The following is a 15,499-nucleotide window of genomic DNA, read 5'->3' on the forward strand; positions in this document are numbered from 1 at the left end:
GCACCAGTGACTCTTGAAGAACTTCTGCAACAGCATGGCCTTTGGCCACTACCAGGCTCAGTCAGCAGCAACTTCAATCAGTTAATCTTGCAGTCAATCATATTTCAGATCTAAAAGTGAAATACCTGATGTGCAGAAATTGCAAATGATTTATTGATTTAAATACATGTCACTATGTCTGAGAAGTGACAAACATCAAGAACATTTGATCAAATGCATTATTCTTAAGATTCAATTACTACAAATAAAACTCCAAATTAACATGAGTAGGTAACTTTACAAATTTAATTATAAAATGTTGAGGTGTTTAAAGACATGACTAATTAAATATACATTCTGAAGAGGGAAATAAAAATAAAAATTTGGTAACACTTTATTTGACGGGGTGTGAATAAGACTGATATAACACCTGGCATGAACATGAGTAAGTCTTCATGAATATTTATGACTGTTGTCATAAAGTGTCATTCGGTAAATCATGACACTTTCAATACAAAGTTGACATTATTCAAATTGTCTTCGTTATGACAACTTGACATTAACCTAGAACTCATGATATGACATAAATTTGTTATGAAAGTATTACCGATTAAACTTTAAAAAATTATGTAGCTTTATGTGGTGATATTATATTGCTCTACCACATGTTTATGACATATGATGATTCTTGGTTAATGTCAAGTTGTCATAACGACATTTTGAATAATGTCAACTTTGTATTAAAAGTGTCATGATTTACCAAATGACAATTTATGACAACAGTCATAAATATTCATGAAGATTTACTCATGTTCATGACAGGTCTTATGTCATGTTTATGACAGTGTCATGTAAGTCTTATTCACACCCCATCACATAAAGTGTTACCAAAAAATTTTACTTTTGAAAATGTTCATGTAGAAATGACTAGTGTCTCCCACCCCCATTTTCAAAAACATCTTTTGGACCCTTTGAGCTTCTTTAGAATTTGGTTTTGTTTTAATTCAAATGGGCAGTGTTCATTACACGAACTAGAACAATCATTACAAAAGATTAAACCACAATGCCCATTTACACAGCAAAAATAAAAAATAATCTTACCAAAGATTTTCCAGTGCAAAGATCTTTCTACACTTCAAATAAGACACAAGACATAAGTAACTTTTTTATCAAGATATGAGCTTGTTTTAAGTAATTTTTTCCCTTAATATCAATGAAAAAGGACTTATTACATTGGCAGATTATTTCACTCATAGCAAGGGAAAGCTGTCCTCTTGTAAGTAAAACTAATATGCCAATGTAACTACTACGTTTTCATCAATACTAAAGAATTATTGACATGTAAATTAGTTTTATCTCTAGTGTACTAATATATTTGCACTAGAAAGTAGTTCAAAAATACTTGATAAGACCTTTTGTTTTTGCAGTGTGGCTCAAACATATACCTTTAAAATGTGAAACAAAAAAGTAGTTAAAAAAAGACATCTATTCTATGCAAAAAATATGCAAATATTGTATTTACATTTCAATATTTTCTGAGTTTGGCCATTACATTACCTTTACTATAACTTGCTTTAAAACACTTTAACTTTTCAAAACATTCCAATTCTTTTTTTTTAAAGTTACTTTTAACTGCATGTTAATGCCAATAATTTGGCATAATCAGCCAAATTATTGGCTGATTATGCAACACCAAAGGTAGGTGCCTGCAGCACCCCGTCTGTCTTTGTCTTTGTGAAAGACTCGTAGTCTGGGTGTACAGGAAGGCGGAGGTACTATAAGGCAAGTATTTGTTTCTGGGAAGACTTTGTTAGCCTCATGGAGGAATTCAGTTTGTGGACAGTGGAGACACCGTGGATGCTCTGGAAGCGAATTCCAGTATCATTTCGAGGGTACTGGGACTGCATTCTCCTTCCGAAAAACAAAATGTTGAAATTATGACCTTTGATATAAGGTATCCAGTGTGTACTCTTAAAGACATGGAAGAAAATGTGCTAAATGTCTGTCCTTGTTCCTCTTCAATCTTGTTAGATTGGTGATGACAATGCATTTCTTGTTTTGAAGTATTAGGGTATTATGACAATTTATGTAAAGAAATTAAAAATAATTTAGTCTGTTAGATTTCATTCACACTGCTGTCTATAGCACAGTTGACATATTACACTGTAATAAATATTTTTTAAAGTAAAAATATGTAGCTAAAGTTTGACAACTATTATCAAAGTTTGTCTTTACAATAAAATGCCTAAAAATTTAAATGAAGTTATGTTTTTTATTCATATGTTGAAATAGCAAATGCACATTGAATTATGGAATTGTGTTAATATGTTCATGAATACATCACTGTGTGTGTGTGTTCATCAAAAAAAAGATTTATCAGAATCAGCTGTATCAAATGTAATTCTTGTGCCCCAAAACAATGAAATAATCACATCAAAAAGTTTGAAACGTCCTTAGAGTTTTTTAATAGTGTGTGAGAGATTGTGTCAGTGACATTCATTAACTTAAAATACTTTACAGAATGGCACTTTACGAAGTTAGGTCCATTTACTTGTATTAGCCTGCTGGCAGATAAGCCTCTTTCAATATGGTTTATTTATTTATTTATTTTTTTTATATATATTTTTTGCATATATCAGAATAACAATAACAATCTCAAACAAGTCAGTAACAAATATTACAAAAAAGAATATCACCACTCATACTGTTAACAGATCTAATTTTAAACAAAGGCTAGAGCAAAGTATTAAAGCTAGTGATAAAACAAAAAAAACAAAAAATAATTAATTAAAGGGGACTACTAACTGAAAATCTTCCATTAACTCAAACAATTTAATTGTGTTTAAATTCTGCATTTTTCTCAGACAACTTTTAAAAAAGGAAAGTTTGTTTTGGAGAGCAGAGACTGAGAGGGAGCATTTTGCATAGCGACATTTATGGATATAAAATTTTGTTACAATCATTAGAACATTGACTAAGAATTCAAATTTTTTTCTTTTATAGATAAACCGAACTGAATGTTTTGTAAGGAAATAAAATCCACATTTATTGTTTTAGAAGACAGAAAGGTACGAAGTTGATCCCATAAGTTGAATACTTCTTTACTAAACAAATGTTTAGTTGTTTCCAATTGAGTTTTACAAAAACCACAATTCTCAACATTAAAATTAAATCTCTCTCTAAGAACTCATTGGAAGGATATATGTTATTAATTATTTTAAAATGTAATTCTTTATATTTTGGGAGGAATTGGGAATTTCAAATAATTTGTCCTAATTTTGACTATCATAGATTTGTTAAAATTTTGTAAGAGAACTGTGCTTTTCATCCTTCCTGGGTACATAATATTAATAGAATACTGATTCAAAAACTTGTTGCATTTATTATCTCTAATATCCACATGCTCAAATTGAATCGTATGGAGTCTAGGAAGAGAGAGATTAGGTAAACAGTTTTTAACTGACAAAATGAGGACATTAGGGATACTACGTAAAACTTTTTTATAAATTGTTAGTGAACAATCAGTTCCATACTTCCTGTTAAATTCCTCCAAACTTAGAATATCACCATTTCCATCCAGTAAATGAGTAATTGACCAGATTTGTTTATTCCACCAATCTTTCATAAATATAGATTTTCTACCACATAGAATGGTTCTGTTGTTCCACAGTGGGACATTATGGGGCTGAAGTTGTGTTTGAACATTAACTTCCATTGTAACAAAACCTGTTGATGGAATTTAGAGAGTTGTAGAGTGAGTTTTGATAATTCAAAATCACATTTCAATAACAGCTCAATACCTCCAACTTTTTGAAATACGAACGACGGTATAACAAACCAAATGAGATCACCATTTTTTAAAAGGGATTGAAGCCATCTAATTTTTAAAGCACCATTCATAATTTCAAAATTGATTGCCTTGATACCACCTTCCTCAAAATGTTTTAGCAAATCTCTTTCTAATGTAATGATGTTTGTTTTTCCAAATAAAGTTAAAATTAATTCTGTTAATCTGTTTTATGAGCTTTGGAGGGATGACTAAGGAATATGCATGAAATGTCAGCCTGGACAAGGATTCAGTTTGTTTTTTTTTTATATTTAATCTTTTATTTGGAAAGGCAAGTTACAATTACATTGTACAATTCAACTTCCAACACAATGGAATAGCATAAGCCAATCCAGGTTTTTTTTTTTTTTTTACAGTAACCAAACAACCATAACACAAGAGTGAGTGGGGGGTAAAGGAGGGTCAGATCTGATTCTTCTTATGTTAGGAGAAAAAAAAGAAAACACAATCAAGAGCATAATTTTGCCATAATCCTAAGCCCGGGTACAATACACTGCACAACAGTATTTGCATGTGATTGACATATTTAGTCCACAGGAATTATTGATTTTACATAGTTTGTCCATTTAGACCAGGTCCTGAAGAACGATTCCCTTCGACCTTGGACAGAAAAAGATAACTTCTCCAGAATGTAAATGTCCTGTACAATATTGACCCAGTCCTCAACTGTAGGTGCTTCAGGCTTTAACCATTTCCTAGTGATTGACTTTTTGCTCGCTGCCAAAAGCATTAACAGCAGTTTTTTATCATCCAGATTCCAGTTATCAAATGAAATGTTTCCTAAATATAGGGATTCACATTTACATGGGATTCTTTCAGTAAAGATGTTATTTAGGTGTGAACACAATTGCTCCCAAAAAACTTTAATCACAGGACAACCCCAGAAGATATGATGGTGATTTGCCCCGTTTGTTCCACAGAGTCTCCAGCAAGTGTCTCCGCTGCCCCGATGTTTTTTCTGAACTGGAGTTACAAAATATCGAACCGTATTTTTCCAGCAGAACTGTCTCCATGTAGGATTCAGTTTTTGTTAATAAAGTTCTACCAAACAACGTCAAGTCTCTTTGAAGCCAATTATTTAAGGTTTTTTCACATTTATCAATGTTGACTTGTAAATTTTTTCTTAAGCTGGTAGCTTTACATTTAGTAATGCACATGCCTACGTGCTAAATTTCATTTTTGACTGGAATATTGGAAATTGAAAAAGCAGAACAGTTATGAATACTCATAATTTCACATTTGTTTATATTTAGCTGCAGCCCTGAGGCTTGAGAGAACAATTCTATTTCCTTTAGAGCTAGAGGAATTTGTTCTTTGTTTTTTAGGAAGAAGGTTGTATCATCTGTGAATTGGCTAGTGATTATTTTCTGGTTATTAATTTCCAAACCTTTAATATTAGAGTTTTTAATTGTTATTGCAAGTAGTTCTGTGACTATAATAAATAAGAGAGGAAGGATACTGCAACCTTGTCTGATTCCCCTTTCTACTTTGAATCTGGGGCATGTGCCCTGTGACAGAGACACACAGCTGTTAATAATGGTGTTTAACATGGTAATCATATTAAGAAAACTATTTCCAAATCCAAAATTTCTCAACATGTTAACAATAAATTGATGTTCCACAGAATCAAATGCTTTGTGGAAATCTAAAAACAACATAAAACCCTCCTCTCCTATTAAATGACTATAATCAATAAGGTCGAGAACCAGGCGGATGTTGTTATGGATGGATCTGCCTTTTAGAAAGCTGGATTGTGTTTGACTAATTATTTTTTTTATTTTTTTTTACCCCTCCAGGGGGTCTTTTTGTGGGCTCTAGTGTCCCTTATATGACAGTAGGCTGACAGGAAACGGGGAAGGAGAGGAGGGAAGACATGCGGCAAATGTCGTCGGGTCCGGGAGTCGAACCCGCGACGGCCGCGTCGAGGACTCAAGGCCTCCAAATACGGGTCGCGCTAACCCCTACGCCACCACGGCACGCCCTTGACTAATTATTTTAGGTAAGCCAGATTTTAACCTTGTTGCCAAAACTTTCGTTAAATTATTTACATTTTTCTTATCCTTACCAGGTTTTGGGATTAGTTTAATTACGCCTTGTTTCATAGTTTCCATGAGTTCCTTCCTACTAACACATTCTTCTACGGCTTGAAACAGCAAAAGTTTTAAATCCTCCCAGAAATGTTTATAAAGGTTAGTTGTGAGTCCGTCTGGCCCAGGGGCGCGGTGAGAAGCTATATTTCTTATAGCAATGTCAAATTCAGAGATTCTAAGCTCTTTATCACAGATGTCCTTAAAGTTTTCATCAATAACAGGAATCAGATTACTTACTTTATCAAAAAACGAAGAAGTAATTTGCTCTGTATATGAAGATTTATAAAGATTACTATAGAACTTGAGTACTTCTTCTGTTATTCTCTTTGTCTCAGAACATTCCACTCCATCAATTATAAGACTATTAATTGCATAGACAGGAATATTCCTGTCTACGTTTTTCTAAGTTACAAAAGAAAGCACTATTCTTTTCACCATCTTCCATCCACCTGGCTCTGGACCTTACATAAGCACCTTTTGCCCTATTTATGTATATCTCATCTAATTTAGATTGCAATTTATTTATTTTTATTTCATTCTCCTCACTCCAACTTAATTTTCTGTAAGTGACAGTGATCTTTAGTCACCATTGTCTCTTCTGCTTTTATTTTTCTGTGTAAATCTTGACCAAATTTAATTGAATACTTTCTAATACTATATTTCAAGTATTCCCATTTAAGAATTGGTGTTTCAATAGAATTGTCAATTGATATATTTAGAATAAGTTCCTTAATAAATTGACAAAACTCTAAGTTTGTAAGAAGCATTGAATTAAATTTCCAGTAATTATTGGGTTTAGAACTTCTATCCAGTTTTTGCAGTTTTAAATTGATAATGCAGTGATCACTTAAAGGACAGTTTGCTATCTGTTTCTTTAATACACTCTAGGACTGCAGCAGATACCAGCCAATAATCAATGCGTGATCTACTTTGACCATTAGGTTTGTGCCAGGTAAACTATTTGACTCCACTGTGTAGCGCTCTCCAGACGTCCAACAATTTCGTGTTATTAACAAATAGCCTCAGTGTTCATTTGTTCCTGAGACATATCTTTAGTTCTTTTTTCCATGTGTGCATGTTTTTCTGGAGTGCTGGTTGGGGTACTGGCTACCCTTTCCCTTTTGCTAGCTGCAGCTGACTCCATTGGCACAGAATAGTCCTGATCAAATACAGAGTTTTTAGAAAGCAGGGTCTTGACTGCAGGTGGCGTAAACTTGTTGCTTTTCTTCATACTTCATACAAGCTGAGTACTGATATTACCGATATTTACTAGTAGTTTACTTCATAATTTAACTTAGAGATGGGACCTCTTAGGGAGCTCAGAGAAACTTGACTACCCTGTCCGCCATCTTCCCAGAGCCCTTTTCAATATGGTTTATATGGTCTATAGCGTATGGCAGGGGTGCCCAAAGTCGGTCCTGGAGGGCCGGCATCCTGAATGTTTTAGTTCTCTCCCTGATTTAACACGCCTGGATCCAATGATGGCTTGTTAGAAGACCTAAGAAGAACATTAACATGCTGAAAAGGTTGTTTAACATTTTAGAGAGGGAGAGAACTAAACCATGCAGGATGCAAGCCCTTGAGGACTGACTTTGGGCACCCCTGGCGTATGGCAACAACGGGCCGACCCGCTCAAGCGATAATTTCCGGTTCAAAAGCACTGTCGTCCAATCAGCGATCTCTCAGGTCTCCAATTGGGACATACCCTTTCCGTTTTGTTAATGTTGTAGCATTTTTGTAAGTTGTAATTGTGCTTTGTTAATGTTGTAGTATTTATGTTGTTGTGTTTTTGTAATTTGTATTTGTGCTTTCAATTTGCTGAAGTGGTTTGCATCTCAGGGCCACTGTATTACATATGTAATTACATATTACATATGTGATCTCATTTGCAGAATAAATTCACAAATTTGTTTTTGCCACTGAAATTCTGCATTATTGAGGTAATGCATGTTCGGAATCTAATATGAAAATAAATTTAATGTACAAATGGTCCATGACAAATCAGGTTTTATCACCTTTTTTTTTTTGCATGGAGGTGATTCAGTTGTTATGGGTTTTTGATTTCATGTCATAAATGATTTCATGTTTTCCTTTTGGAAAAAATGGTTATGAGTAAACAGAGAAAAATATACATTATTTTTAACTGTTTTCTTTATTCTGTCAGACAACCAAATACATTAGATATACAATTTGAAATGATATGCAAGTAAAACATGAGCGTAAATTACTTTGTCTTTTTTAAGATATCTCACAGCTGTCAACTCTTTTTTTTAGGAGTTCAGCTGAAGAGCACACACATATTAATTCCTTCTACTCTATTAATGTCATACTGGACTTGGTGAGAAGCCTCGCCCCCAAGATCAGTATTTCCAGGAATCCCCCTTTCTCGTGAGTGAAGGGATTCCTGGGAAAACTGGACCCCAGAGAAAAGGGTAAAGGAAAAACTAACTGAAAAGAGTGACTGTTCAAAATTCTACTTTTGGAAAAAAATAAATAAATAAAAGCTGAGTTCTTATTTTATGAACTCAGCTGGAGTTCATAAAATAAGAAAGGAGCAATACAAAACAGAAAAAATTACAGAATGGTAGACAGAATATCCTTTAAAACTCCATGGATGCCAGCTTCACTTTCTCCTTTCTTCTCTAGAGAAACATCTCATAGTTCCGCCAATCTTGATAGATGCTTCTTCCTTGTTACGGACATACCTCAACAGCTCTGTCTGTCCTCCGTCCCGAGCTACAGTGCTTCATCTCAGACTACCAACTGACCAGAGATGCAGCACTGCACCATGGGCCACAGGGATAAGCAGTAAGTCAACTGATGCAGCACATTTATTTCAGGACTTAATTGTATAAAACAAACAAAAGACTAAAAAAAATCTGTCATTAATGTGTTAAAAATGAAAAGAGTGCAGTGATATATGAATTACTACATTAATAAATTAAATTATATAATTAAATTTAATATTTAATTTCCCTTTGGAATCAAAAAAGTATTTTTGAATTGAGTTGAATTGAAATGTGTGAAGAGACCATAGAGATGAGCTTAATTTCCAGGGGACCTACATGACTTCCCATGTTGCTGTTTCTCCCTTGTAGACCACAGCTGTCTGAAGATGGAGGTACACACTTTGGAAGTACACAATAGGAAGCAGATAATGTTTGGCTTATCATCAAAAGCCACCAAGAATACAGATTCTTCTTTCTATAAGTAAGCAGAAAACAGTAAGTAAACTTTCTCTCATGTATGTTTCAAGTTGGAGCAGGAAGTGTGCTCTTACACTTAAATACCTATTTTAAATAGGTTATCTAAATAATCAAAGTCAAATAACAATACTTTAAAAATATTACCTTCTCCATCGGAAGAGCTCCATTTTTGTACAGACGTGAATCCCTCATGTTGTCCTCTGAACAGCTGCTATATTTTCCTGTTGCCTTAGGCTGCTGAAGCAATCCCCATCTTAGTATAACACCTTAGAAAAAACACAGCATGAAGGAGTTTGCTGACTTTTCATATGAAAAAGATTTTTGTTCCTCTAAGTGGCCTTTATGGCCCAGCTCTGACATTCACAAAGCAGGGAATTACATCAGCAAACTTGAGAAAAGAAGTTACTAAATGAGAAAGAATTCATACTGGATTTTTCTTACTCTTCTTTGGTAGAAATTCTTTCTGTCCTTATATGGTAGTTTTTGCATTTTGAGGACCTTGGAAAAGGGATCGCAGCATACGATAAACATTTGCTCTTCCAGACTGTGATTGCTTCCACTAACAGCCAGCCCCCGCCCTCCTCCCCACAGCTAACTACATACATTCCCTTTTCAAGTCACAGACTGGACATGTTGTTCAGGCAGCTTAGGAAGCCTTTATCTTCCATAGTCTTTTTCCATCTGCTATGGGCTAAATAAGGCCATATTAAGAAGAAAGAAGTTCAATGGACAGACCCCACAGATCTGTCTGGGAAATAAAAAAACACAATGCTATGTCTATGCAATGTATGTTCCAAGTTGCTTTTGTTTCAACTAACATTTAGTTAAATAGTTAATTCAAGCAGGATTCTCCGCTTGTTTGTTCCAGTCTGGCTTTTCATGTGATAAAGATTTTTGTTCCTCTAAATGGCTTTTATAGCCATTTACACACATACACAATTCACATACACACAGATACAGTAATTGTAATATTCCTCTCTGTTGGTTTTCTTTTTTTGTTAAGAAAAATTTTTCTTCAACCACAATCTGCACCATAGCTGGCAGATCAGTTAGTCCTTCTCCAGGACTAACTGTGCATGCTGCACAAGAAAAGTGCAGCATGCATAGTTAATGTTGAATCACCAGACAGACTATGAATATATGAGAAGAAAGGATCTACAAAAGCATTTTCAGGAGGAAAGACTGGGAGGATAAGATCAGATTGATTTCAGTCTCTCCTTTTTTGGCCACAGTTGGGAATGGTGTGTGTTTATGCAGACTGTGATAAGAGTCAGAGCCATCTCTCCTGCAAATCCAAACATTGCCTAATATGGTCAGCCTTCTCATTCCTTCTTGTTCTTTAAATCACATGCAGGAAGCACACTGTTCTATGTTTTGTCAGTCACCTTGCTTCAGCTCATTTCTCTCTTTTCCCTTTGATTCACATACACACAGATAAAGAACAATTTGGCATGTGTGTAGAAATCAGATTTAGTTGTTGTTAATCTGTTTTAAACCATAAATAGAGATGAGAAGAGGAAGATAAACCTGTGCTGATTTCAGTGATAATGTATCAATCAACACTCTACTGGATTTATATCTTATAAATGATCTTAACTGTTGCTGGTTTCTACTGGTGTTTCACTGGAAGGAAGCTGTTTGGATTTAGTCACAAAAATGGCATAGCCTAGAATGTCGCAGACAACTCATACACAAACATACAGAAAGTTTTAAAACAAACTTTTGCATAAGTTGAGTTTTACTGGAGTCAATTTGTATTAACCTTTCTCATTCCAGTATCTTCTGCTCTGTACTTGCCCTTCCCCCTCCATGTGAAAATTATCCTGGGAATGATAGTTTCTTAATCCCACTGGGGAAACAATGTCGAGGGTTATGGGAAAGCCTTTAGACCGTACCCTTCAGGATTTCAGTAAATAAATACAGCACTTCCTTTCCTCTCTGTCATCTACAGAGTATTTTCAGATACACTATTACAGCTTCTGTCTGGTTAAGTTGGTGATGAGAGCTCACCAACTTAAATCCTCAAAAGGTGCCCTGTGTGTTTTATGTTTCCCCTGGTTCTGCACATTTGAATCAACCTCTGGATGTTAAACTCAGTTATGTTGGAGCAGGAAAATATCCAGAACATGCATAACACTATTGTTTGTGTGCTGGAGTTGTTGACTGTATGCAGGAAACTTTACAGAAGAGACAATGAAAAATGCCCTGTTTTTAAAAATAAAATCCTAAAATGATCATAAAATATGGTGGATTTTGATGGATCCATTAATGAGCAGTCCATAAAAGAGACCCTACTTATAAAGAAAGGGAATGTCAATAGACTTGAACTTACATAGCACTTTCCAGTCATTTTGACCACACTCACAAACACTCAGCTTAACTTGGGGTTAAGCTGGAAATAAATCTACGACCTTCTTATCATAAGACATCTATGCTACCCAATGAGCCACAGTCACTCCTACATAACTTATGATTTCAAATGCATTGGAGTGCACACACCAAGCAAAGCTTTTGATGTGGCATGAAATGGTCCTACATTACAATTTGAGATCAGTGTCAACAATCAGTAAATTCAGCAAAAAGGTTATTTGAGTGACAGGCAGAGGAGGATAGCATATCCAAACTAATTGTACTCAAGCAACTTCAGCATATTTTCACCCAGGTAAAAAGCATCCATCCAAGAAATAACTCTTTTGTTTTTTGGAAGAAAAAAACTGTAAAAAAAGGCTACTTAAATACTGAGTAACTGATAAATTAATACTTTTATAAATTAAATAAAACAAAATAAAATTGTATTTGTATAGCACCTTCAAAAATCTGAGCTAAACAGTGTAATAGTATAAACTCAAAATGCATACCATATGTAAAATAGTCTTGAAAGCCAATCTTTTGCTAAAATTGGCTTAATAGGAAAAAGCTTATTTTTATTTGTGAAATAAGTGTTACTTAGAAGAAGACAATTGAAGGATGATTTTCAGATCATTCCATAAGATCCTGACCAGAACAGCACAATAACCTTCAGTTTTCAATCTTGATCTGGACATAGATCATCTGACCAGTTGCAGGAAGGTGTAAGGTGTGAGTAGCTCAGAAATACAAAGTGGGAAGATTGACTCAGTGTTGATTTTAAAATGTTATTTTTTGAAAGGAAAAATAAAATCTTAAAATCAACACTTTTTATTGATTTTAATTTTATTATTTAATATTTTTATTATTTTATTTTTCTTTAGAAAGAAAAATAAAATCTTAAAATCAACACTGTTAAAAAAACATACTACTTTAGAACAAATCTACAAAATATAAAATTGCATCTTCCTGTCTCTTCCTGGCAGCAGCCAGTCACTGCATGTTGGCATTTTGGATCATTTCGCTTGGCTTGTTTAGTGCAAGACCTTCAAACTCCTTACAGGTAACAAGTGCAAAGAAGCAAGTGTTGGAGTTCTCTATGGAGGACTCTAGCTGTACTAATTGGAGACAATTGAGGGCTATGTACACATGTACACAACCCTCCTTCATGTACATAGCTCACATGTGTGTGTGTCTGTGTACTGGAACACATACAGTATTGTATCTCCACAATATACTGGACATATTGTTTACTGTATCTTTAAATTGCACAAAGGACTCAGTCTGTGGAAAATAGCAAAACAAATCCTGTGTACACAGGGAAGCAGCAATTCTTATATTGGGTCAGCGGAATCTGACAGTGTAGATAGCTTTTTCATCTCTCACTCCAGGATTCAACACGTAATCATGCCGACTAGATCTATCTAGATCATTTATTGCCCCCCCCCCCCTCCAACCACAAAGGCTACCTATTTCTGTAAGAACGTAATTTAATGTAGTTTAAGCTTAAAACTGAAAAGCTGACTTACTGATTTTATTTCTGGAGAAATTGCTGTGGTCATACCTGAATATTTTGCTGCAGGTCAGCAGAGGTGCCGCTGGATGTTTTCCTTTGAAACCGGCAAAAAGAGGCTGATGCGATGTGCACTTTCTTCCAGTCTTCCAGTTGAAAACAACCATTATATGTTTTAGCAGATGTACCTGAAAGTATGAGGTGATTAAATAAATAACAGATTTTATAAATCTGAAGTTTAAGACCAAACAGAGGTGCAATCAGAGGATTTCTCACCAGACTGCTGCTTTCTGATCTTTGCACGTGCCTCTTTTATGGAGCAGCTGGACCCCCAGTCCAAAGCATTCCACCATCTCCTTGTATGGATGCTAAAGGGTGGGATTTAGAACAGAAAAGGCCTCCTCTAGATTTGACTGTCAAGCTGATGTTACAGAAGTTGCCATTGTGAATGTAGCATTTTTCATGGAAACGTAAGAACATTGCAGAGAAACTAAAGATGGAATAAATTATTATTTGTAAATGTCATATGTCTAAAATGGGAGAAAAAAAACTAATGAAATAAAAAGAGCATAAAGAGAGACTTTGGGAAAGGAAGTGAAATAGAAGGGCAAAAATTGTGAAGAAAGGGGTGTGTTAGAAATTAGGATTTTATTGTAAGGACATCAGCTTGACCAAAATTGACAAATTTCTGCCCCTTCTAGTTGATGATTAATCTTTATCTAAAAGAAACTGCAGGTTTGTGCAAAAGCAGAGGTGATAGTGATCAATTAGATTTTCTTGAGTTTTAATAAAATTAAATAATAATATTTTTAAGTTTGCAGTAGTTTTGCTGCAACATGCTTATGCTTGAGTAATTGTGTTCAGAAGGAAATTAAGCAAATTTGCGGCTATTCAACAAATTTCATTGAATAAAGAAATTACATGTTTTAGCAAAATATTTACCAGAAATGGACCCACATGCAATTTGTTAAAATGAGACTTCTGGTTTGTTAATTAATAATAATAATAATAATAATAATAATATTATTATTATTATTATTATTATTATTATTATTATTATTATTATTATATTATTATTAATAATAATAATAATAATAATAATAATAATAATAATAATAGGGCTGCACAGTGGTGCAGTTGGTAGCACTGTTGCCTTGCAGCAAGAAGGTCCTGGGTTTTTCTGCATGGAGTTTGCATGTTCTTCTTGTGCACGCATGGGTTCTCTCCGTGTACTCTAGCTTCCTCCCACAGTTCAAAAACATGACTGTTAGGTTTATTGGTCTCTCTAAATTCTCCCTAGGTGTGAGTGTTTGGTTGTTTGTCCAATGGACTAGCAACCTGTTCAGGGTGACTCCGCCTCTTGCCTGAAATGCCTCTCTGGAGACAGTCATCAGCACTTCTCAGGAACCCACTTCCCACTTCCATCCATTTTCCCCTTCAGAATGGATGTAATAATAATAATAATAATAATAATAATAATAATAATAATAATAATAATAATAGAAACGCTTCTTTGTCCTAGGGTTATTTTCTATTTGCTGAGCATGATGTGCTATCTAGAGGGCAAGTGCCAATACAATATTTAAATAAAATATTTCTTAAAATGTAATGTTTCTTCTGTCTGGATTAGTTATTGGTTTTTATTTGCATATTTGTTTTATTTTAGTTATGTTTTCAAATACCAGAAGTTGCATATAACTTTGTCTGTCTGACTAAATAGTTTTCTAAATGTTAAATCAGATGTTAAGATTACACAATTATTCAGTACCAGAGTAGCTTTTTCCCCCAAATACTCTTCAGTCATTTCTTGGGTGCCCTCCTTTGTACTTTTACTTAAGTAAAAACTATTGAAGTAAAATTCCAATAAAAAGCAGTATAGCAATGTATGCATTTTCCATAACACATACAGTTGAGTCTGTTCAGATGGCAGACTCAACTAAATTCAGTTAGCACAAAACTGTTTAAACACAAGCAGAAATTTAACAAGTGACAAACCAAAATAGGACAAGCCCTGTGAGAAGGACATTTCCTATTTACTACTATTTAACATTTCTTACACAGCAAGCACATCATTGTCTTTACTAACTTCATGTGTATAAAACACTGCAGCTTCTAAAACAATAGATACTATATTAGCTGTCAAGGACATTAAACTATCTTGTTCTCAACAATCAGAGCAGGCTGACTCATAACTCCTTCATTCCTTAAAGGTAGAATATGTGCTAACACATGTTGTATGTTTTTTAAAAGAGAGGCCCACACTAATGGAGGATTTTCAGTTTGCACTAAGTTATAAACATCCTCTTTCCTCAAGAGGGATTTACAGGTACTTACCACAAACTTAATGTCTTTATCTTATTTCTCTTTTGACACTTATTTTCTGTTGTGTTTGCTTTAGTATCTCCGTGCTAATGCCATATAAGGGGCCTGATGGGACTTGCTCTAACTCTCTCTGTTTGCTCTTTGGTTTGTCTCTTAATAAGGTCATGTTTGGGGATAATTGACCATGTAAAGAAAC

General features: G+C 34.4%; 1 long non-coding RNA gene across 1 annotated transcript; it reads right to left on the reverse strand.

Annotated features, from left to right (window-relative positions):
* Positions 1-8,049: 8,049 nt before the first annotated feature.
* Positions 8,050-13,277, reverse strand: LOC116713923 (uncharacterized). The gene is made up of 3 exons (XR_004337950.1): positions 13,033-13,277; positions 9,267-9,388; positions 8,050-9,120 (listed from the first exon to the last, which is right to left on the reverse strand). It is a non-coding gene; the product is annotated as an uncharacterized LOC116713923 (long non-coding RNA).
* Positions 13,278-15,499: the final 2,222 nt, after the last annotated feature.

Source organism: Xiphophorus hellerii, chromosome 23, assembly GCF_003331165.1.
Source record: "Xiphophorus hellerii strain 12219 chromosome 23, Xiphophorus_hellerii-4.1, whole genome shotgun sequence".
Lineage (NCBI taxonomy): Eukaryota > Metazoa > Chordata > Actinopteri > Cyprinodontiformes > Poeciliidae > Xiphophorus > Xiphophorus hellerii.